Raw genomic sequence first — 17,949 nt, 5'->3', positions numbered from 1 at the left:
TACCTTGATGGATTTTCATATATTGAATAATCCCTGCATTCCTGGGATGAAGTCTACTTGATCATGCTCGATGATCATTTTGATGTGTTCTTGGATTCTGTTTGCAATAATTTTATTGATTATTTTTGCATCGATAATCATAAGTAAAATTTGTCTGAAGTTCTATTTTTTTGTTGGGCCTTGTGTACTTTAGTTGTCAGAGTAATTGTGACTTCATAGAATGAATTAAGTATGTTCCTTTGTTTTTGTTTTATTGAATTGTTTGAGGAGTGTTGGTGTTAGCTCTTCTTTTAAAGTCTGGTAGAATTCTGCAGTAAAGCCATCTGGTCCTGGGTGGTTTTGAGTTGGGAGGTTTTTAATGACTTCTAGCTAGAGTAATAAGATAACCAAAGGAGATCTAGAGGATACAAATTGGTAAGGAAGAAACCAAGGTATCACTATTGGCAGATGATATGATAGTATACATAAGTAACCTCCAAAAGTCTACTAGAGAATTTCTACAGCTGATAAACAACTTCAGCAAAGTCGGTGGATATAAAATGAACTCAAATAAATCAGTAGACTTTGTATAAATGATAATCTAGCTGAGAAAGAAATTAGAGAAACAGCACACTTCACAATTGTCACAAGTAATATAAAATATCGTAGGGTAATTCTAACCAGATAAGTGAAAGAACTGTATGGCAAGGACTTCAGTTCTCTCAAGAAAGAAGTGGAAGAAGACAGCAGAAAATGGAGAGATCACCCATGCTCATGGATTGGTAGAATTAAGGTAATAAAAATGGGCTTTCTACCAAAATGAAATCTACAGATTCAATGCAATCCCCATCAAACTTCAAAACAATTCTTCAAAAATATGGAAAGAGCCATTCTCAGTTTCATATGGAAAAACAAAAACACAGGATAGCGAAAAAAATTTTAAACAGTAAAAGAACTTTTGTGAGAATCACCATCCCTAATCTCAAACTGTACTGCAGAGAAATGGTGCCAAAAACCACATGCTATTGATACAGAGATAAATAGGTTGATCAACGGATTATAACTGAAGATCCAGAAATAAAACCACATACTTATGGACACTTGATCTTTGACAAAGAAGCCACAAATATACAATGGACAAAAGAAAGTGTCATCAATAAATGGTGTTGGTCTAACTGGTAGTTGATGTGTAGAAACATAAAAATAAATCCATATTTGCTACCTTGATCAAAGCTCAAGTCTAAGTAGAACAAGGACCTCAACATAAAATCATATACAATGAATCTAATAGAAGAGAAAGTGGGAAAGACCCTTGAACTCATTGGCCTGGTGGGAAATTTCCTAAACAGAATTCCAATGGCTTAGACTTTAAGATCAAGAATTGATAAATGGGACCCCATGAAACTGAAAAGCTTCTGTAAGGCAAAGGATATAGTCAATAGGAAAAATTGGCAACCCACAGGCTGGGAAAAAATCTTCACTTGCCCCACATCTGATAGAGGGATAATAACCAAAGTATATAAAGAACTGAAGAAGTTCTCCTCCAAAAAACCCAAACAGCTAAGATAAAAACTCGGGTGTCCACAACCCATATTGGAAAGAATATGGACAACCACTCTGGAAATCAATCTGGAGGTTCCCTTAGAAAATTGAAAATAGATCTACTTGAAGACCTAGCTATACCACTATTGAACATATACCCAAAAGATGTCCCACCATACCACAGGGGAACATGCACTATGTTCAGAGCAACCTAATCTATGATAACTAGAAGCTGGAGACAACCCAGATGTCCCACAAATGCTAGAACAAATCCAGAAAATGTGGTTCATTTACACAATGGAATACTATTCAGCTATTAAGAGTGAGGACTTAATGAGTTTTGAGGATGAAAGGATGAACTACAAAATATCATCCTTAGTGAGGACATGCATGATATGTGCTCACTAATAAGTTGATATTAACCAAGAAAGTACAGAATACCTAAGATACAATACACAGAACTTAAGACTGTTAACAAGCTGAAGGGCCCAAGCAAAGATGTTTCAATTCCACTTGGGAGGGAGAAGAAAGTAATCATGGGGAGCAAAGGGAAGGAAGGATCTGTGTTGGAGAAGGGACAGGGAGAGAAAAAGGGCAACATGATCAGGTATTGGTGGTGGTGGTGGGGAACAGAAGTGGAGCCCTGAATGCCAGCAAAAAGAACGAAAATAGGCAACCTCAGGAGGTAGAGGGTGCTGCTCTATGGTGCACCAGAGACCTGGAAGGTGAGAGATGCTCAGGATTCTTTGGAGGGACCTTAAATGGAATGACCTACAGTGGGGAGAAAGCACTTGTAGAGATTATCTCCAGTAGAATGAGAGCATCAAGTGGAAGGATGGGGTTTCCATCCCACAGTCAAAAACTCTGACCCAGAATTGTTCTTGTCTAAAAGAATTGCATGGGCAAAAATGGAGAAGAGACTGAGGAAAAGGAAGTTCAGGGACTGGCCCAAAATGCAGTCCAGCTCAATGGGATGCTCAAGGGCCTGGCACTATTACTGTTGCTATGGTGTGCTTACAGACAGGAGCCTAGATGTCTGCCCTCCAAGAGCCCCAGCATGCAGTTGAAAGAGTCAGATGCAAATACTTATACCCAACCAATGGACAGTAGCTGGGGATCCCTGTCGTTCAATTAGGGAAAGGCTGGAAGAAGCTGAGGAAGAGGGTGACCCCATTGGAAGGCCAGTAGTCACAAATTACCTGGACCCCCGAGATGCCTCAGACACTGAGCCACCAACCAGGCAGCATACAGGAGCTGATATGAGGCCCCCTGATGCATACATACCAGAGGACTTCCTGGTTTAGCCTCAATGAAAGAAGATGCACCTAATCCTGGAGAGATTTGAGGCCTCAAGAAGTGGGTAGGTCTGGTGAGGTGGGGAGGCATCTTGGGGAGAGGGAAGGAAGAATTATATGAGGGACTGTCGGAAGGTGGACCATAGACTTGGAGGGTAATAATGACTGGAGTTTAAAAAAGGTTAATAATAATAATAATAATAATAATAATAATAATAAATTTGAAAGGAATAAAATATTACTATTTTTAAAAGCCATTTAGTCTTTTCTTAGATTTTTGAACAATAATGTGTTTTTCTGTATTGTAACTGAATTTATGACAAATAGTGCTGGTTTGATGTGTGATATCAATGCTCAGAATGGGATTCTGCCTTGAAAATGGCAGACAATAATACATGACTTTATCTTATGTTCCAAAATGATATTCTTGTTGACCACATTCAAGGATCAAGGAGATGTAAGCATCACAGATCATTCTAAGATTTGTTTTTCCTTTTGTCATACTTTGGCATAAATAAAAAGACATTCTCAGAACTAGGTTTTAGTCACCCAAGGCATTACAGAAATTTGATAAGAAATTTTGTCTCAAAAAGGATGCTTACCTCATAGAATAAATAAACATGGATTATTTTCTATACTATAATTAAAACCAAATTATGGATAATTATAGATTTCCATATAGCCCCATACCCACAGATAAGTATAGCACTCATTGTTTATCACAGAAGCTTCTTATTGCAGGAAACTGTTACAGAAGGCCGCAGCCAATCAAAATATAGAGAACATCTGACCTCCCAATTGGTTATCTAATATTGAAACACAGTATCCAACCTTAGAATCACAGAAATGGGGAGTGATTTCAGCAGGTTATATGATTATTTTATTTTATTATATGTACATATAACAAGAATTGTTAAAGAATTATGCTGTATATTATGGTTTCTGATTTTGAGTTTTTAGGGGTTTTGTGGTTTTGTGTGCTACCTGTTTGTGTATGCTTTGAAAAAATTGTTTTGCTTTGTTTTTCTCTGTTCTTTTTCTAAAAGGAGAATGTAAGTGGAATTGCATGGGTTGGTGGTCTGGACGATTTAGAAAGGGTTGGGGGAGGGGAAATTGTGATCAGAATCAATTGCATGCAAAAAGTATTTTAAAGCAATGGTTTCTTAACCTGTTAATTGAGACCTCTTGAAAGTCAAATGACCTTTTCACAGGGGTCACTTAAAAGCATGAGAAAAATGTGAATATTTACATTAGCGTTCATAACAGCAAAATTAAAGTTATGAAACATAAGTGAAAATAATTTTATTGAAGAGGTTAACCACAGCATGGGAATTGTATTAAAAGGTCGCTGTGTTAGTAAGGTTAAGAGCCATGTTTTAAGGGTAAGGAAGCTGTGAATTTGGAGTGGGAATGGAAGGGACATAGAAGGGGCAGGGAGAACAGAGACAGAGAGTGAAATTACACAATTATATTTTAATTAAGTAAAAATGAAATCTAAATTCTGGCACTTATCAAAGGCAACAAAGGAATTATTGATGACATTCAGTTCCAGATGGTTTATAAATAGGATTTAAAATACTCTACCTGTACGTCAAATTTAAAACTATAATTTAGACTCACTTGAAATGAAAAAAAAAACTTTGGCTATTAAAATATACTATTATGAAACTAGGCAAAGTATAAATGAGCAGAATATGTTTGAAATATGGATCTGTGTGTATAAAAGAATGAATGAAAACAAAAGGCATAGAACACGGTTATAAAACAGGGGAGGGACTTTTGATGTCCATAAATAGACCAGTACACAGTTAAGTAGAAAGTCTTATGAAGTTAATCGGGACTACAGGCCAGTCAGCATGTTTAGATCATTCAGTGAATCACTCAGGGATTAAGTGATGTTGTGGAGAGAAATTAGGCACCAAGTGCTGTGCTGTTTCTTGTCATCTGCTTTATTCCCCTTCTTCTTCATTGCTACGGAGTTGCTAGTACTAATGTATACCTGAGACACGTTAATGAGCATGACTCACCTGCTACCAATGTTTTCTTATACTTTCTGTAGAGCCATAAAATCCTATTACATCATCATGATCATGTTTATCTAGATATATTTTTAATGAACATTTATTTAGCAAAGGCCAGACTTCCTATTTTATAATCCACTTTTTTAAAAAACATCCATGTTGAGAATTCATGCCTCACTAAATAGAAATACAGAAGGAAACATCATACAAAAGAAAATACCAAATCAAGTAAATTTAGCTTTAAAAGTTGACTTTACCAATAACTTTCTTTTAAAATAATATAACAGATGTTATTACCATACTATTCTGTTACTTAATAATGAGTTTCAAAATGAATTTATTTTAAATTTTAAAGGTTATGAACTACTTTTCTTCTAATTATTTTGTGAACATCCACTACATGAGCTATATTGAGCATTTCCTCTGTCACTTGGAATCATCACTTCAGGTTTCCCTCTGCTCACTGCCCTAGGTGCTTGATAGTTGAATGTCACTCAAAAGATGCTGCTAGGTGTTTAAAACGTGAAAGTTCCGGGCATTTGTTTCCCCAGTTCTTATCATTACTGGATGGCTCAGGCTGGCCAGCATCTCTGGCAGATCTTCAGATTACTGCCCTGCAAATCCCCTGTGCCTTCACGCCTCACACTCCAGGCACTGCATGCTCCCACCTATGGTGTCAAACAACCCTAGTACATGTAACAAACTCCCATTCTTACTTGTACAATACTGCCATGCTTTTGTAAATATAGATTTTTTTTGTAAAAAAAAAACCACAATATATAAGGGTTTCTTCTCTCCCCTGCCGAATTGTTAGCATTTCCATCTTGACAGATATTACCGATTAGATTGTGTCCATAAAAGGTAAATTTGAAACTCTAGCTCTTCGGCACCTATGAATGACATAGTATTCATTGATGTAATCAAGTTGAAAGAGGTCATGCGAGACATATAAGTCTGTATGATTGTTGTCCGTATTAGAAGAAAGTATGTCTACAGAAAGAGACACAAGGGAGCATACATTGTGATAACTGAGCAGTAATTACAGCAAGAGCGTTGGAAACCAGGAACGTCCCATGGCTAACATTCCGGGGTCCATAGCTAAAGGGACAAGAAGAGATCCTACACAGCCTCCGAGGAAGCATGGTCATGTCTGTTTAGACAAACCATTTTGTTCACTTTACTGTTACTGCAGCTATAGGGCATCAATACAAGCAGTGCCCACAGGATAGAACAGTAGCTATACTGTGCGACATCATAATACACAAATCACTATGATAAAGAATATTGAGTTCAAGTTCTTGGCGAAGCCAAGAAATGGAGGCATTTGGCTGTAGCAATTATTATAATATTTCTAAAACTTGCATGTAAATTAATAGAGAAGTTGATGGGTGTGGCTTTTACACATGGAGCAGAGTTTTTCAAAGTCATTTATTCCATGTAATTACTGGAAATTATTATACAAGATACGAACTTGATAGTAAGGTACGTATCATTTCAATGGCAGCCTTTTACTAAGCTAAAAGTAGTTGATAAAAACAGTGAGAATCCAAGAGGTGAAAAGCGATGTTTGACTTCTGGAAGCTTCCTTTTTGTTGAATACTGTTATGTTTAAGGTTATAATTTAAGTAACAAAAACAAGCCTGGAAGGAGAGAACTTGGAGGTATGATTTGCTTTCTTATATAACATTGAAAAGGGGGATGTGCTTTCTTAAAGTTTATCAGATTATAAACTTTAGAGGAAACATAAAAACAGCTACTTACAATGTTTATCCAAATGTAATACTGACAGCCTTGAGAGCTCAGTGTTTCATTGCATGGTGAATGTGGTGGCTCATGTAATCCCAGCATTTGTGAGACTGACACAGAAGTTCCATGAGTTTGAGAGAAGTGTGTATTACAATGTTCTGGGTCAGCTTAAGAAATATTAGACGCTGTAAGACTCTGTCTTTGTTTTTTTAAGATTTATTTATTTATTTTTATATGAGCATTACAGATGGTTGTGAGCCACCATGTGGTTGCTGGGATTTGAACTCAGGACCTCTGGAAGAGCAGTCAGTGCTCTTAACCACTGAGCCATCTCTCCAGCCCCCAAGACTTGTCTTAATAAATAAAAGTCATTGTCAGTCTATCCTAGTGGCTTAAAACTCTTTCTTGTAGGTAAGCATGAAACCCACTCTCCGTAACTCTGGGCACTTATAACTCTTATGGATATTACAGAAACCAATTCTGTCATCATAGTCACCAATGTGATTTTCAACATAAAGAGAACAAGCACCATAAACAGTGGGAAAGTGTGGTGTCTTATAAAACCCCCAACTGAATGTGTCCCTCCGAAATTACATGAGCAATGTCTCCAATCAACCAGACCCACACAATTGCAAATTCCCAGATGACCAGTTGCCTTGCTACAAGCTCATCAGTGTGACTAATAAGAAGATAAGCACAAATCCAAGTAGACATTTGTCACTTGTGACGCAGCACTCAGGGTGAGTTTTTCATGTACTGTGGCGCTCACTCCTTGAATACTTCATCCCCATGGGTCTGGCTGGGGTGACAGTGGCACAGGGGGACTTCGTATACACAGTGAATCTCTGTCACACCTTCAGTGCCATAGGCTTACAAAGCTAAGACTTTAAGGTCTTTGGTAGCAACCTTAACAAATCTTTTTACCCCTGAGGAAAGCAATTCCTTTTTTTTTTAGCCTGAAACAAATCTACCCTTCAAACCACAGAAGAGACACTTTCAGCAGCTTAGGCACATGGGAGGAGAAAATGTCTCCAGTAAACAATGGAACCTGCTCTGTGGCATAGATGAAATTAATATGAATGGTGAGAAATCACACTAGGGATTAGCCTCCGTATCAAGTTTAGTCAGTGGATGTAACATTGCTCAGCCTGGAATCTAAAGAATATAAAACACACATAGGTTTCTCTGCCCAATCATCTTGATAGTAGCAGCAATGTGGTAGAGTAAATGTCTAATCCAACAGTGACACAGCTTTCAGAGAGATTCCTGACTCCATGGCTCTCAGATTAGGGAGACAGTAGAACCCTCCAAGAGAAGGAAGAGCCACGTATCAGACCTGCATCATGACCATCTGTAGTACTGAAGAAAACTGAAGTCAAGCCTTAGTAATTTGTGTATATATATGATGTTATATGAGGTGGAATAACCCAAATATAGAAAGACATGTTTGCATGTTCTCTCACACGTGGAAACTTTGAGAAGTGGGCTAGCATTTGGGGATGACTAGTGAATTCACATGGTTTCAAAAGTTATGTGGGTTGTATGAATAAAGGAAGGCATGAAGTATAAGTATATGCTATTTTCATTTATCTAAATCCACACAGAGTTTTATTAATATATGCAATTGATACAGGTCAATTTAATATAAAGGAAGTTACAGTCTCTATGACGTCTTATCTACAGTTCTTGATACAGAGTCAGGAAAGCCTCTGGCCACATTTCTAAACATGTTTCCAAATATTTATTAATTTCTTTTGTTTTTCTAAAATGAGGATAGAAGGTCTGGAGCATTTCTTGTTCAGGAACCTAGCATCAAAATATACAGAAAAATACAGCCTAAAGAAAGCGTTTCTTAAAAATGTTTTTTTGCCCTCTGTGAACATTTCTTATCACTGAAATCTATCAAATGTGGTTTTTAATCATTCATGCTATACAAATAGGAACAGGATCCAGTTATTGTAGGTAGAGTTAAGAATACTGGTAGATTTTTGTTTTTTTTTGTGTTTTGCACAGAAGCAGCATTCAGAATATCACAACCTATGCTTTCACTGAGGAGCTGAGGGTTATGAAGATTGTGCTCAGCTAATATTGTCCATTAACCTTTCCTTGAACTTTTGTTTTCTAACTATTCTGTTATCTAGGGGCAAATCATTACATCATTGAGAAAGCCAACACTGCTTTAGCTTTGGATGCACAATCATGAAGAAGAAAAATGAAAGTACACATTTTAAAACTCTTAATTACCAAAATAATCTGCTGTTGGCAAAATGCAAATGAGCAGGAGATATTGTTATTGAGACCTCAACAATATCATTCATTCCTTAATAAAGATTGTTTGACTTTAATTCTTAACTTTTTGATTATTTTGATTTTTTTCTTCAGTGAAAAGAAATATAACATTATTTTACACATGAAATCATCTTACGAGTTTTTTTTTCTTTTACAGTTTATTATTAGTCTTATTTCTTTTGGTAACCTGGAAGATTCCAACTTGGCAAAGTTTATATATAATTGGGTCACAAAGAGTGTTGCAATCTAATTGAAAAGTCGTTGAGGTAAAGAAAATCTCAATGATTGGAGGGCCACCAATTAAACCCACAAATTACAACATGGAAACAACAAGGAGCAATGAACCTGAAACAACTGGGAAGATAACTCATGAAAACCCAAAGGTGAATCCCTAATGAATTGAGAGAGGGACACAGTCTTTCAAGCCAAGGAAATTACAAGTTTGGGGCTATGGGAACTAGAAGTGACATAAGTGCTCAGAACCATAAGTACTGAATAAAAAGTCTACGTAATACATTCTGGAGAATTCACTGAGAGTATTTAAAATGTAGGAAACAATCCTGAGACAAAGAGGCCAAAAATCTACCATACATGTGGCTTTATATTTTTATCTTGACAGGCAGAAATAACCAAAGAAGTAAGTAAGTTTGTGTTTGGGATTTAGACATTCCTGTCAGCTGTTTGTTTGGGTTTGAAATGACGTTGGCAAATACTGCAATTTTGTTTTTTCTTACCGTCTTGTAAAATATGTACGGAAATGTATTTACTGAAATTATTACGATCTAATAAAAAATAAACACAGTAACCACCTTAATCGAAATTGAAAAGTATTTTTGCCTAAAATTCCTCAAGTCCCTTGTTGCTCAGTGTTAAGAAGTACTCCGTGTCGTCAGGGTCAATGACTCCGTCTCTTTCACTGTTTGCCTTACTCTAAGAGCATTTCCCAGAGTCATCTTCCGCCATGACATCAACTGTCTGGTCATCTTTCAAACAACTAGGAAAATCCAAGGAAGCAAAACACTGGTCCCTCAAATACTTTTCTACACGGCTATGTAGGTCTCAGAAGGCAGCCACTGATAATGGGACCAGGGGCAGCTAGAAAGAGGGGTGTAGTTAGACAGGTGTTACTCTGAACACCATAGTGGATATCTAATGAATACTGAAATTCCATTGCCTTCAAGGAAAACAAGCTTAAGATACAAGAGAGGAGAAAATAATCTCAACCCATTTAAGATTATTTTAAGGAAGTACTTATTAAGGCCTGGTTAGCTCAGTGTTAACCTTGAGCACTGAAGGAAAAGTTCTTTAGAACCCATCTTTCCTTGTGTGGTGATAGGTCCTGCTAATTTACGCTGATCAAAGAATATTTATGGAAATAAAGTGACATACATTCATCAAACTAAACCTGGAAAAACAGTTTGAGTTAGAAATGAGGAAGATGGTGAGTAGGCATAGGGTTCTCTCGAGGTAGATATGTGAGAACAATATTTCCACTTAAACCACTCCCAAAACTAGACGGTGTTATGAGGGCTCACTTATCTTCCTCTGCATTCTCAGGTGACCTCTTCTCACTCGCACATACAATGCATCCAGGCGATGGTCTGCAGGTTCCACTCACTGAGATTGCTAACGACAACAGAGATTATTTTAGTACATCATTTTCTCCTTTCGCCGGTATTATCTTCAACAAATTTACATCTTATGTTAAATGTAAACCCTATATTATAAGCGCTATTTTGTTGGAGGACATTTTAAATTTTAAAGTCTTTTATCAGTCAAAGGTAATTTTTTTCATCTGATTTGCCAAAAGATTTACTTGTTTGTGAGTCAAACTTCTTCATCTCATGTTATGAACATGAAGTGTTTAATTCTCTTGTGTGTGTGTGTGTGTGTGTGTGTGTGTGTGTGTGTAGGAAGGGGTTCTTTGGTCTTCATGAAATAAATCTAAAATATGTCCTGACTCCTTTATAATAAATAGAAATTAATTGCTGTACCTTGGAGAGATTATTTTATAGTTCCTATTTATCAGAAACATCACAATTATGCTGATGAGTTAGTGTTTATTTATTTGTATCCACGTTTGAAGTGACAAGAGTAAGATCACATCATGGGTCCTTTGTCTCAATGATTCATAAAGAAAACAGATAAATTGGGGCCATGATGACTTTAATTATATGGTCCCCTACAATGCTGTGGTGACATGGCTGGATTTGGGTCTTCCCTGATGAGTCACTGTGGCTTATATATGGCATGAAATAATTTTTACTTTACCAACATAAAGGATTTCTAAAAAACGACTTTAAAAAATTCCTCAAGAATCTGTAATATTTCTGCACACGATGTATTTTGATTCTCTGTGGTTAAAATGTAAGCATATGGAATATATGAAAGGTGCATTTTCATAGCCCAGAAAGACAGAAGAGAACTGATGGCAGAATTCCTCATTCAATCAAAAGTCATGAAAAAAATACCTCAGCAAGCAGAAATTGCAGGGAAGATGGGAAGCCTCTCTGCAGTGAGCACAATTTTATGTGATCAACTGACAAGTCCTTTTCAAGATGGAAAAGGCCATTGTTCAGGAATTGGGAAAACAATCTGACAGATTATACTGAGTGTGCAGACATCAGATTTCAATGTGTATCACAGTTCTACTGCTCTAGGGCTTCTTCAGACAGGAATTGCTGTGGTCTACCCGCAATTTCTTACCTGACCAGTCTGCTGTACAGCCCACAACAGATGCTGCGAAGGGGTTTCTTGATAAGGCTGGCCCTCTTGGTAAGTGTCTGAGGCACGAGAGTTTCTTTATCATCAGCCCCTGGTAAAATGTACACAATACAAGCAACTTCTCCAGACAGGGTTTGATTTCTTTATTTCTGTGAATACCAATTTATGATAATATATAATTTTTGATACTACATCATCCTTCCTATTTAAATTTACAACGAAAACCCTTCCCTTGGTGTATTCTCTGAGACAAAACCTCTGGAGATGTTCATTTTAATCTTGGGCAATTTAATTGCGACAATTTTTAAAATTCAGATTAAAATGAATAATATTAAATACTATATGGAAATTTAAAAACTACCATTTTAGCTTTTAAATAAGTACCTATGTGAGGTAACTGTCCCTTGTGGTACAGGATGTGATTAGCTGGTACAAACCCTCTGCTAAAAACCTAAGCATGATAAAAAATAAAATGAAATTTAATTATTTTTCGACTTATTGAATAAGTTTGGGTTTCCTTCTTTACTATTCATTTTTTTTCTTGTTTCGAAGTTTCTGTTGTTAAAAGAAAATGTTCCTCTTCTAATTCTTATGATGATAAATTTCAATCTTATTATGAATATGTATTCGTAAAGGAATCTGGGCATCCTGAGACTGGGCTGCTCACAGCCACAAACATTTCTTTGAGTTCTGAATCCACAATTCCCAAAGCACAATTACACATTGAAGAAAATCAGGTGTAAGTGAAAAGTCTGATTTTTTTTGTCTACTTCTCAATACTGCATTCAAAAAGATTCAAAAAAGCTGCATTCAAAGATAACAGATGTAGTAATGATACTAAATGATACTACTTATATAAATCTGCCTTTAAGTAATTTAATATATGTTGACTTGCTACAACACAATTTAAATCAAACTAGAAGACGATAGAAAATGCCAATATTAGATGTTACCATTGATTATGTACCACTGCACACTTAATTATGATATGTCTTGGATAAGTTAGTATACATAGATATCTTTAGAAATCACAGCAAGGAATTAAATAAATAAAATAATGTTTGCTCTGCCAGAGACAGAAACTCCATTCTAAGCATATTGGAATTTATTTTCTTTGTTTAAACACAGCAACAACAGGAAAGATGGTTTTCACTCATCCAGACCAAATATTTAATGAGCACCTATATTAGTCCACCATTTTCCTAAGTACCAGATTTTAGACAACAAAATCTTGAAGGCACAATTCTCACGAGCGTTTGTTCTAATACGTTATTGAAAGGTGGCGAAGAAAGATGTGCTAGAAGAAAATAGCAATAGTGCAAATGCTGCTTGTAACAAAACTGGGTGAAAAGCAGGAGAATGAAGCCCCATGGGGAATGGTACATTTCTTCTGTTGTAAAGAGCCAAACCACAGGGTAGGCAAGTGCAGAAACTGGAGAAGCACCTCATAGTTGGAAGCCTTGCTGAACTCATGCAGATGTGTCCCGAAAGTCTAGGGCACAGTAGACATTAAAACTACTTGGGACTTGAAGGTAAGATAATAGACATTAAGTCACTCACAGCACAGTGAGTTACAAACTGATTGGGCTTTGTTAAAACCGCAAAGTGGCTAGAATTTTCCTTTAAATGAAATATATAGGCTAAGATTTAGTTGTTCAGTAGTAATTCTGATCATCCCAAAAGGGGTTCAGAAAAACCATGCAACCAGTTTATTAAGAAAAGCTGTTGTACAACTTGTCTGGCACAATTAATGTGATATAATGGAAAAATAAAAATATGTAAAATGAAGTCTTTCAAAATGAAGCATTATTAACTGATTTTGATAAGCCAGAATTCAATGCAGATAATATTCTAGCAATTATCATTAGGCTAATACTAATTATGTTCATTACTTTTTACACGTATTGTGTTTGACTCTGGGAGCAGCAACTAATTGCAGTTTGTGAAAAGAGGATTCTGACTTCATGTCAGGAAATTCTTATTATAATTTACTTCTGTTTAAGCAGTATTCAATGCAAGGCAGTACAATTATACACATGTTGACATAACTTTTTATATTTTCACAATTTATTGAAGACATCTTTCCTTGTAAGTACAATGAACCCTGAACAATTTGGCAACATTTTCTAATTAATTATTAAAAAGCTCACTAGCTGATTAATGATCAATAAACTAATCTCAGCTTAAACCCATCTGTAACATTTAATGAACCTTAGCCATATTTTACAGAACTTCCAAAATGAAATAAAGACCCCTATTAGAAAGTTGATTTAGGCCTTGTCTATCCTAAACTCACCAATGAAAAATGATGGTGAGACACGTTGTTCTCCCTGTTTATCTGAGAACCAGAATAAAAAGTGCATTCCTAAACAAGAATGAGTTATGGGATCTAATTCTAGCACTGGCAATGATTCATTGGGTAACCTTGGGAAAGTTACTTCAACACTCTCTTGTGGTTTTCTAGCTGTCGATGGGGATATTAAACATTTGCCATGACACTCCTAAGCTTAGCTTAGGGGAAATTATGAATTATTAATTATTATGATGAATTTTAAAATCCGATTGCAAACATCATACTAAGCTAGGTGGGGTGTCATAAATATAAACAAGCATACTGGTATTCTAGTTATATAATATAACTGAAAATATTTAAAAGTCTAGTTGTAGTGACAGGGTAATAAGAATGTAGCAAAATGAACAAAACATTGTTGAACTCCAGTGTATGATTTCAAACCAATGAGATAAGTCCGCATAAAAAATAAACTTATTGGATAGCATGCAATACAAACACTGGACACTAGACTATAAGAATCGAAAACTCAAACCCCATCTGCTGGTTCAGTAAATTCAACCCACAGTGACCCAATAACTTTTCTGGGTACATTGTTCTTTCACTGTTCGTTTACTAGCTAAGTCTTCATGAATGGTTTTCATGTGCCTAGAACAGTTCCAAGAAAAGTTATTAAAGTTTTAGTTAGCTTTATGTTCTTCTGACAGATGAACAATTTAAAAATATCATGCATTTTGGTTTCACAGGTTTGCAGATTCCAATTCATAATCTTTATCTGTCTTGCTTTGGGCTAAGTGCACTTAAAGCATTTAATAAAATAGCGTTGAAATTTATGATGGCAGCTGCTTTCCTAGTGAAGTGTTTATGGAAAGTTTATCAACTAAAGAGTAATTCTGAGTGTAAAAAGACATGGCAGGATAAGATGATGGCAACGGCAAAGTGATGGAGGTAGAAAAACACCTTATATTTATTTAAGAAACAACAAACTTACAGCATTTGACCAGAGTGAAATTTTGTCAAAATGTAATGGGAAAAATATTATAGTGCTTTTACTAAGGCAGAGTGGTATGATCTGACTCACATACTTAAAATAAATATCACTATGAGTTGTCTCAGTGCAGAATCCATTTGAGTCTTAATAGAGGAGGACCCTTTTTGAGCAATCAGGCAAGGGACCTGGAATTTCTTGTAGATATCACTGAGAGGTCACAAGTGTTCAAGTCTGTCATGTATATTTGAAACATATCTTGAAGCGATAGGTAGTAAGATTCATTAGAGATTACATATGGGGTACCCTGAAGAATGATGAGTTCTGTATGTAAACCATATGACTGTGTTCTGGGTGTTAGGATGGACAGATTGTCATATAGAAAGAATCAGATTAAGGCAAAGTATTCCAGTGGAGAATAGTTAATATTGCCTATCGACTTAGTGAGATCTTGAATCATAGAGAAGACACCACTCTGGGCATAAATATGGGAGATTATTTTAAATAGATTAGTCTCTGACCATTGATAAGTAGAATTTTCTTGGTTTGATTAATAGAGGCAATAAGACTAGATGTAAAAGTGGTGCCACAATTCCCCGAATTTTGGTTCTGGACTGCATCAGAAGGAAAAGTTAGCATAGCATAAGGAGAGCATTTATCAATCTCTCCTTCCTGACTGTGCCTAAGACTCTGCCTCAAGCTTCTGCCACCTTGGTCACGATAGACTGTCCTAGAATTGTGAGCCAAAATACACTCCCCTCAAGTTGCTTTTGTCAGAGTGTTTACCACAGAAAAGACAGAAGTAAGGCAGTAGATCAGGGACCAGAGCTGACCGTGAAATGTGGAGGGTCCTTGGTTCTGTTTCAATTGTTGAACCTGATCTGTCAGTAGGATATGGTGCTTGGAGTTAGGAAGAAAAACTAGACACAGATTAAAGAGAGAAGAGAAACCAGAACCCTCAATGTGTTTTTTTGTTTCTAGTCCTGAGGTTTATTATAGGGTGATGGTAACTGCTGATTTAGGTTGTTTGGACTGACAGGATTGGGCAAGAGAGCACTACAGTTACTGTTGGATCAGCCCATCCCTTCCAACATGTTGTAATTCATCAACAACTTTCATCTAAAATATTGTAAAAGTTTTGCAATTTATCACCCAGGTTCTTCCTTTCCTTAGCATAGATGTAATCCCACACAGCATAGGGATGAAGAAATGATTTAAATTTAAATCGTTTATTTCTGTCTTCAGTTTCTGAATTGCTTCTCTTTTCCCTAGAATTAAATGAAAATAACTCTTAAAAGAGCTCATGTGCCTTTTCAGCATTCGGTTTCCTGCTCCCTCAATCTTACCTAATTTTCCTCCCTCCTCTCTCTAACACACACACACACACACACAGACACACAGACACACACACACACACACACACACACACACACACACACACACACACACACACCTCTACCTCTGACTTCCTTAGTTTTCGGGTAAAAGCCCAGTTTTCTTAAGATAGCCACAGCCCTCCTCCTGACCTTGTATTGGCTCATTTTTTGTTCATGACCCTGCAAGTCATTCCATAGCACCATCTGAATTGGGACAGATGCCATCGTCTTTGCTGTTGGTTTGGCTTGTTTTTTGTTTTTGAGATAGGGTCTCTGTATTGGCTGTCCAGGTTGGTTTCTAACTCACAGAGATTCACTCACTTCTGCTCTCCACATGCTGGGATTGAAGGAATGTGCCACTGTACCCAGCACATATCAGCACTTTTATGTGTAGTGCAGTGGTATACTTACCCTCTGCCACTCTATCTACCTATCCCTACTTTATGGGCACTTAATACATACAACTTGAACTTCCAAGGTGTGTTTAAACGACACACTTACTAATTTTTTCCTCTTTTTTTCCTCCATCTTTATTAAATTGGGTATTTCTTATTTACATTTCAATTGTTATTCCCTTTCCCAGTTTCCAGGCCAACATCCCCTTAGCCTTTCCCCCTCCCCTTCTATATATATGTTCCCCTCCCCATCCTCCCCCCAACAATCACATTCACTGGGGGTTCAGTCTTGGCAGAACCAAGGGCTTCCCCTTCCACTGGTGCTCTTACCAAGCTATTCATTGCTACCTATGAGGTTGGAGCCCAGGGTCAGTCCATGTATAGTCTTTGGGTAGTGGCTTAGTCCCTGGAAGCTCTGGTTGGTTGGCATTGTTGTTCATATGGAGTCTCAAGCCCCTTCAAGCTCTTCCAGTCCTTTCTCTGAATCCTTCAACAGGGGTCCCGTTCTCAATTCAGTGGTTTGCTGCTGGCATTCGCCTATGTATTTGCTGTATTCTGGCTGTGTCTCTCAGGAGAGATCTACATCCGGTTCCTGTCAGCCTGCACTTCTTTGCTTCATCCATCTTATCTAGTTTGGTGGCTGTATATGTATGGGCCACAGGTGGGACAGGTTCTAAATGGGTATTCCTTCAGCCTCTTTTCTAAACTTTGCCTCCCTTTTTTTCCTCTTTTGAAATGCAGTCTATGTTTCCCAGGTTTGTCTCAAGGACATAACTTCAAGGAACTACTTGTTTCAGCCTTCTGAGTAGCAAGGACTCTGGGTATGCTTTGCATGTCAAATTGGCCAGCATGGGTATACAGCCTTCTTCAGCTTGACAAAGGGACAAAGAAGCATACATAGTGCCAGGCTGGACTTTCTAGAAAGTAAATAAAGATACAGACATGCCTGCAAAGTGAGGCTTGAAATAATAAAGTTAGAGAAATGCAGGACTGTCTACCTTGAATAATGTTAGAAGCATGAGTCTAACTCTGGTGCTATGAATAGAAGTCGTGGCAGAAACTACTAGTCTTAGAGAATGAATAAAAAGAAGAGAATCTGTAGGATGCTGGAATAGTTTAAACTGGATGCTGTACTGACTACACTAAATAGTTCTAGCATTTACCATTATGGTTGTTTTTGGGAGTAGAGGATCATATTGAAAACAGAGAAGCAGAGATCGAATGTAAAGCTTTCCCTAAAAGTTCACAGCTTTGGACACTTGGTTCCTAGTCAGGGGGTGTTTGAACATGAGGTTTAGCTGGCA

General features: G+C 37.0%; 1 long non-coding RNA gene across 1 annotated transcript in view; it reads right to left on the bottom strand.

Annotated features, from left to right (window-relative positions):
* Nucleotides 1–17,949, bottom strand: part of LOC120097391 (uncharacterized) — an 82,298-nt gene that overhangs the window by 23,823 nt on the left and 40,526 nt on the right. Inside the window, exons 4-5 of the long non-coding RNA XR_005494757.2 lie at nucleotides 11,579–11,745; nucleotides 10,408–10,498 (exon numbers count right to left, since the gene is read on the bottom strand). This is a non-coding gene — a long non-coding RNA (uncharacterized LOC120097391). The remainder of the gene's footprint in view (nucleotides 1–10,407; nucleotides 10,499–11,578; nucleotides 11,746–17,949) is intronic.

The sequence above is a fragment of the Rattus norvegicus genome, chromosome 16 (genome assembly GCF_036323735.1).
Source record: "Rattus norvegicus strain BN/NHsdMcwi chromosome 16, GRCr8, whole genome shotgun sequence".
Taxonomy (NCBI): domain Eukaryota; kingdom Metazoa; phylum Chordata; class Mammalia; order Rodentia; family Muridae; genus Rattus; species Rattus norvegicus.
The sequence above is the reverse complement of the archived record's forward strand: the minus strand, read 5'-3'. Positions and strand labels throughout refer to the sequence as shown.